At 42.5% G+C, this 6492-nt stretch overlaps 1 long non-coding RNA gene across 1 annotated transcript; it reads left to right on the forward strand.

Annotated features, from left to right (window-relative positions):
- The first annotated feature begins 575 nt into the window (after nt 1-575).
- LOC138527872 (uncharacterized) lies at nt 576-3890 on the forward strand. Its single transcript, XR_011284076.1, has 2 exons — nt 576-638; nt 3556-3890. It is a non-coding gene; the product is annotated as an uncharacterized lncRNA (long non-coding RNA).
- The last annotated feature ends 2602 nt before the right edge of the window (nt 3891-6492 follow it).

Below are 6492 nucleotides of genomic sequence, written 5' to 3' on the forward strand. Positions count from 1 at the left end.
CACTACACTGTGGTATTGCCTCTTTATGTTAAGTTGTATATTGTTTCTGTGTCCTTTCCTGGCCCATTGCATAGCAAAGATCTCTAAAATAGAACAAGTGGAGCTGAGCTACGTTTGCCAGAGACAATAGGAAATGGGAATACAGGGGACACTTCCTGAATGAACCTGAGGGCGTGGCTTGGCACTGTTGTTCTAGCAGCAAAATGCATGCTCAGGTTCAAGCAAGGTAGGGGTCCGGGCAATCCAATGTATCCTGGGCAACGTGATGCAGCAATGGCAACGGAAAGCCAGCAAACAGCTGAAGAGCAGGGCTTGTGCTACAATAAGGCAATTTTATGTTAAGACCAGAGCCTCGGATTGTGCTTAACTCCATTCTTTACTTCTCGAACAGCATAGTAATAACCATAACGTAATAGCCAAACCAAACGAAAAAAACTACAAATCCCATGAAATTTGAGTCTTTTTGTAGTCTCTGACAGATTGGTGTGCACTGACACGTGACTACCAACGACCAATCTGTTCCACCTTCTCATGTCTTTATCTCTATCTCCTTCACTTTCTCCTCTTTCTTTGCTCTTTGGGCAGCAGATAGTCACATTTGTATTACTTCTTATATTTCAGTGTGTGTGTATTAAGAGGTGATTATTAAGTTAAAAAGTACTTGTGCACGTGTCTTTATTCAGGCATTTTGCATGGGGAAGGCAGAACGTTTCTGCAGGGATTAGGTGAGGCAGTGCGCCATTGGGCTGACACACTCCATCGTCTGCAAACAAACCAAAATATCTTAGGGGGCACTGTCCCGTAGAGGCTACGTCTGAGCGTGACAGGGCCGCCAGTTCCGGTGCTGCTACCTAGCACTTCCGCAGGATAGATAAATTGAACGAGACAAGCAAATTTGACCGGAATGATATGGAGAGTGAGAAGCCTCTGTTAATGCCAGTGGCAAAAGCAGAGACGATCGCCATTTAAAGTGATGCATGCCATCCACTGCTGGCAACCTAACAAGGCATTTTAGACAACAAAAAGATTGAGTGAATGCGAGCACCAGAAGAACGCGAGTTATAATAACAGGCGCCGTCCCAAGGAAACCTGAAATACTGCTAAGTGACAGGCTCAGTCCCAAGGAAAACTGTCAAGCTGGGCTATCAGCTGATATCCCTGACCCACTGTACTGATACTGCAAGTTTCATTAGTGTGACGGGGCAAGCCCAGGTATTCCTGTGTATTATACATTCATAGGCTCAGTAGTTATTTGAGAGCTTACAATGAGCTGCTCCAGTGTGGAGGGCGTCACAACAAGCTCCATCCCAGCATAGGTCACATAATCCAAAAAGCTTTGTGTGCAGGTCTAGAGCACAGAGCTAAGCATATGAGCCTGATGGATGACTGGCTAGCATTCTCTCAGGGAATGGAAGAGCTCAACGGAAGCTCAAGAGATGCTAGGAAAATCAAAGGGGGAAGAAAGAAGGCATAACGTGTTCACAGTAGCCAGAAGCCCCCCGACCCGCATGGGCTCGTCACGCAAAGAACGAGATGGCAAAAGGAAAGCAGCAAAGTCCACGGAAAGAGAAAGCAAGTGGCACAAGGCCACTTCAACCAGCTCAGAGAAGCAAGAGAACCAGAGCTGGAACGAATCGTCAAGTGAGGATGCACTGGCAACAATATCATCCTCAAGTGAGGCCCAAGAGGGCAAGACTTCCAAGAAAAGGAAGAGGGCGAAAGTACAGGAGGTAGACTGGGATTAGTTTGATCCGGACTCGCTTATTTACCCCAGATCCACAAAGTGGGAACCTCCAGCAAAGATTGCGGCTTACTTATAAAAGAGACTTTGAACGCCACTGTCCAAAGAGGCCAAGAATAAACTAAGAGTGGTATGTTCCTGGCTACATCTTTCAGAGGGGGTAGCAGACACTCCCAAGATTGAATAGAGGATGCTCAAGCTTCTGGGGCGATACACCAAAGTTGTCAAAAAGTGCCTGGACAGAGCATGGAGATCGTGCCAGGATAAGATGTTAGATGTGGTGGGCCCACTGACAGGGATGGCTAGCAGAGGAAATGAAACAGAACGGAGAAACAATAGATCCAACTATCTTGAAAGCTTACAGATCAGATTGGGCAAAGTGGCTGGGCAGATTGGTGTCTGGAGAAGAATGTTCATCCCACTGGAACAGATGTGGTTCACATAGTGAATTTCCTGTCGCAGCTGGCGGTGCAAGGCAAGGCCAATAGGATAATTAATATGCTGTGCTCTGTGATATCAGCAGAGAACCCGCAGGCCGAGGGCCTTCTTTTAGGAGAACATCTCTTAGTATGTAGGCTGCTGAGGGGCATAAAGATTTTAAAGCCTGCTACACCTATGTACACATGGCTATGGGATATGAACAAGGTGTTACTGCTTTTTAGAGATTGGCCAGACAATGCAGAACTTTCCAGAAAAGCCCTTTTGGGCAATGTTAAAATACTGCTATGTCTAGTATCCTGCAAAAGAGTTTCAGACGTGAGAGCATTACAGATTACTAGAAAAACAGTGACACCAATAGGGGTTACATTCTCTATGTCGAAGAGGACAAAGACAGATTTAAGGGCAGTGTCCTATGCATCTTTCCTGGATCAGCAAAGCTTTGTCTGGTCAGATGTCTGGCTGCTCACGAGGCCATGACAGAAGACCTTAGACCCACAGGTGAGTATCAACTGCCCATAGCGTTGCGTAAACCTTATGTGGCGCTACCACCGGCTACCTTGGTGAGATGGGTGAGATGGTGTATGCAGCAAGTGGATATTGATGTGGAAATCTACGGTGCACACTCAGTGAGGACGGGATGGCCTCTAACGCAAACAACGTAGATGCTCGTCTGGAAGATATTTTGAAAGCAGCTGACTGGCCGAATGAGTACACTTTATAAAGCTTTTTAGACCAATTGAACAGATTTTTTTTATTTTTTTTTGCTTTAACCTATTTTTTATTTTTTTATTTGTATTTGGTTACTAAGAACGTTTTACAAAAAAAGAACTTCAATTACAGTTTGCCATCGAATACTACAACTTTAAAAGAGAAGAATCGAAATGGAGATGAACTATTTCGACTTCCCAACTTCCTTCTCTCTTCACCAGGCAAAGCTCTCCAGTGCTATGCCTTGGAACCCAAATAAAATAATAAGCACTTTATGGCTTATGTTTTGTACCAAAATTGCTTAAAAGAATTTTATAAAATGGAGCAAGATTTTGAGGGATCTGTTAACAAAACCAATACAATATAATAGTCCTTCTGACTACTATTCGATTGTACAGATTTCGATGCTGGTGGTCAGTAAACTTTGAACAAGCATAATCCGAGCCTTCAGACTTGACATAGAATTCAGATTTTCAACTCTAACGTTATAGAAAGTAATCATTCTTTTAAAGATATTGAGGCAAAGGATGATTGCACCCTTGTAATTGTCAATCCAGTCATAATGATGTGTACTGTTTATTATGTGATATACTGTATTGTGTTGATTTTTGACATGATTGCCCACTCTGTGGAGGTCACTTCTTAAAACATTATTTGTATTGTAGGTGTGGATTCAGAGAATAATCCAGCAGATTCTTGAAAGGTGAGAAGAAGCAGAGCTCGAAGTTGGCGTCAACCGGTTGGGGCGCAAAAGTTAGAGTCGTGAAGTAGCGAAGGAAAAAGGAGGAATTGAAACAAAGTGAAAGGGTATATAGATGATAAGGACATGAAGGTGGAACAGATTGGTCGTTGGGAGTCACGTGTCAGTGTATGCCAATAATTCAGAGACTACCAAAAGACTCAAATTTCATGGACTTTGTAGTTTTTTCTCTTTGGTTTGGTTGTCACGTTATAGTTATTACTATGCTGCTCGAGGAGTAAAGAATGAAGATATGCATTATCCTTCGCCTCTGTGTCTTATTACTAGAATCATGACTTTCTATAATGTTAGTGTTGAAAATCTGTATTACAAGCAGCTCTTTGGCGTGCAACCGGCAGAGAGGGCCTAAACACTAAAGGAGTTGAGGTGCCCTTTTGGGAAGCAGCTGGGCACTACAAATACTAAATAACACAAACAAACCCACAAACGCTGCTTAGGAAATGGTGCTCTTCACCTTAAACATTTGTTGACTTAGTGAGATACCTTTTTGGTCGGGGCAAATGTATCTACTCCTTCCCCGAGCAGCATCATATTTGTGCATGATTCAAGAAAATAAATGCCACAACAGCCATTACATTTTGGTAAATGATTATTAATGTGATATTGGCACACTGCAAATTGCATAAAAAGAAAATATATGCACAAATAGAAGTTTTAATGTACCAAACATGAAATGTAAGTATACTAAAGGAGGTAAAGAACCTTGTTGCATATTCCTATTGTTTAGGAAAAATGGTGAAAAACCAGACTTAGAAAGGGCAATGATGCCGGTGAACAGAAACCCAGTGGTGGAGTGAAAAGGAGTTAGAGTGAAAGAATATTAAAAGGCAAGCACCCCTGAGTTGAGTCAGGTCGAAGGGAAGGATTAATGCAAAAATGTTTTTGATTAAAATTGGAAGGCTTGGTATCTAAAATAAAATCTAGGCCAAGTTTCCTTACAACAAAGGATTGAATGAGAAAAATAAAAATAAAATATTTATCAGAGACAAATTTTAGCAATAACTGTAACAACTCTGGGTATTAAGTTCATACGCCAGAGGTTTCTCTGTGTATACTACAACTCTAAAGTGCATGCACATAGGCCCTGTATTACGAAATTCAGGGGGGTTCAATTTTCACAAGTATGAATACTAAATACAGGTTAGTGAATAGTTAAACAAATCCATTGGTTTTGTGGTTCTTGCAACTGTTATTGGTTTGATATGTTCTGCTCATGCGTGAATGTCCATCATTTTTAAGAGATTGACTCCATAAATTCCATTAGGAATCCCCCATTGGGTCTGCCTGCAGAGAGGGGGCAACACTTAACAGATGGAATCCCGGAAAGATGTCGAGAGGGCCCCCCAATATTACTTAGATCAGTGCATAAAATGCACTGAACATCGGTCCCAATAGCTGTAGGGTGGGTGTACTGCACCACAAAGGATGTATAGGGCCTGTTATATGCAGGGCTTGAGTCCTAAAAAATGTGGGGGACTCTGACGCATGCAGTGGGAAGTGATGTCACAGAGAGTGAATGTAAATTGATAAAATTATGCATATTTTGAATGTCTATCCCAATTCCAGAAAGCACACATGACAAATAAGCATTTGACAAAAGAAGCAATTTTCTTAAAACTTTGCCGGCTAAGTAAAAAAGCTGCACAATTTTAATGGCTTAGGGTGTAGAATAAAGCATGTCCATTATAGCAGAAAGTACTTTTACCATAACTTTCTACGATTTTCGTGGCTAAAGTTCATGCCTCCAAGCCAAATCCTCACACAGGGAAATTCATGTGGGAGCAGAGCATTTTCTTCTTATTTTTTTAATTTACTTAAAGCACACAGAGGGGATAGCGTCCACCCTCTGAAAAAAGTGAGCAGATGCCGTCGATCTGCGTGTTCCCTCGACTTGAGCCCTGCTCCTTCGGCCTTACATCAGCCCTGACTGACGGTCCAGTGATTTGCAGGCAAATGGCATATGTGATGGATTGCCATCTGTGAATGAGTGACAGTCGTGGTTTCTTTGATTTTTACTGTAATAAAACGATGCAGGACATTCTGTTTCCGAAAGGTAGGTCTGCTAATCAGTCCCCCCTTTCATAAATGCCACATGACAAAACCCGTGCCTTTGCTGAGCTGGCCCACAGATGTCCTCAGCCACAGCTCTGCTATTGCACAATGCAGGTTGATAGATCAAATGTGCATTCCTGACTGTTGCTGCAGGCCGAGGCAGCAATTTAACTATGTGTACCTCTGAACTACATTCTGCTATTTGTGTGCCTTCAACAGTCTGGTGGAAGGAGAATCTTTAAATATGAGCAATCTAGGGTTGTTGCATGATGACGGCTAAGGACACGCAATTATAAAGCAACAACAATTTGATCTCACACCATTGTCATGGGAGCAGGACCTAACCATGACAGGGAAGATGTGGATTGATGTCTAGGCTGACATTCTCCACAGCTGCTACATGAAACAATAGCCAGGATGATACCCCTTTGATTCTCCATCAGGAATGGTAACACTCTCCCCCAGGGCACTGAAACCCCCCCAGGAGGTCATCAGGAAATGGTGCTTCGGAGACATAACTGACATAACAAAGCCAGCCTCAAAAATGGGTGCTGATCATTGGAGTATTTTTGAAGCCAGCAGGGATAGTTCATGTAGCGGTTGCAGCAGATGAATAGCTGTCAGCTCTCATCAATATTGTTAATACCCCAGCAAACTCAATGGTCTATGTATATAAGGTATGTATATATGGTAAAAGGTACTGACAAACAGAGTCAGTTAAAGGTCTTCAGACCTTTAACCGAAGAGCCCTTTTTTGGGTTAAAGTGAGGTTTCCTTCATAATTACACTT

Source organism: Ambystoma mexicanum, chromosome 7q (genome assembly GCF_040938575.1).
Source record: "Ambystoma mexicanum isolate Mex_15411 chromosome 7q, UKY_AmexF1_1, whole genome shotgun sequence".
Classification (NCBI taxonomy): Eukaryota; Metazoa; Chordata; class Amphibia; order Caudata; family Ambystomatidae; genus Ambystoma; species Ambystoma mexicanum.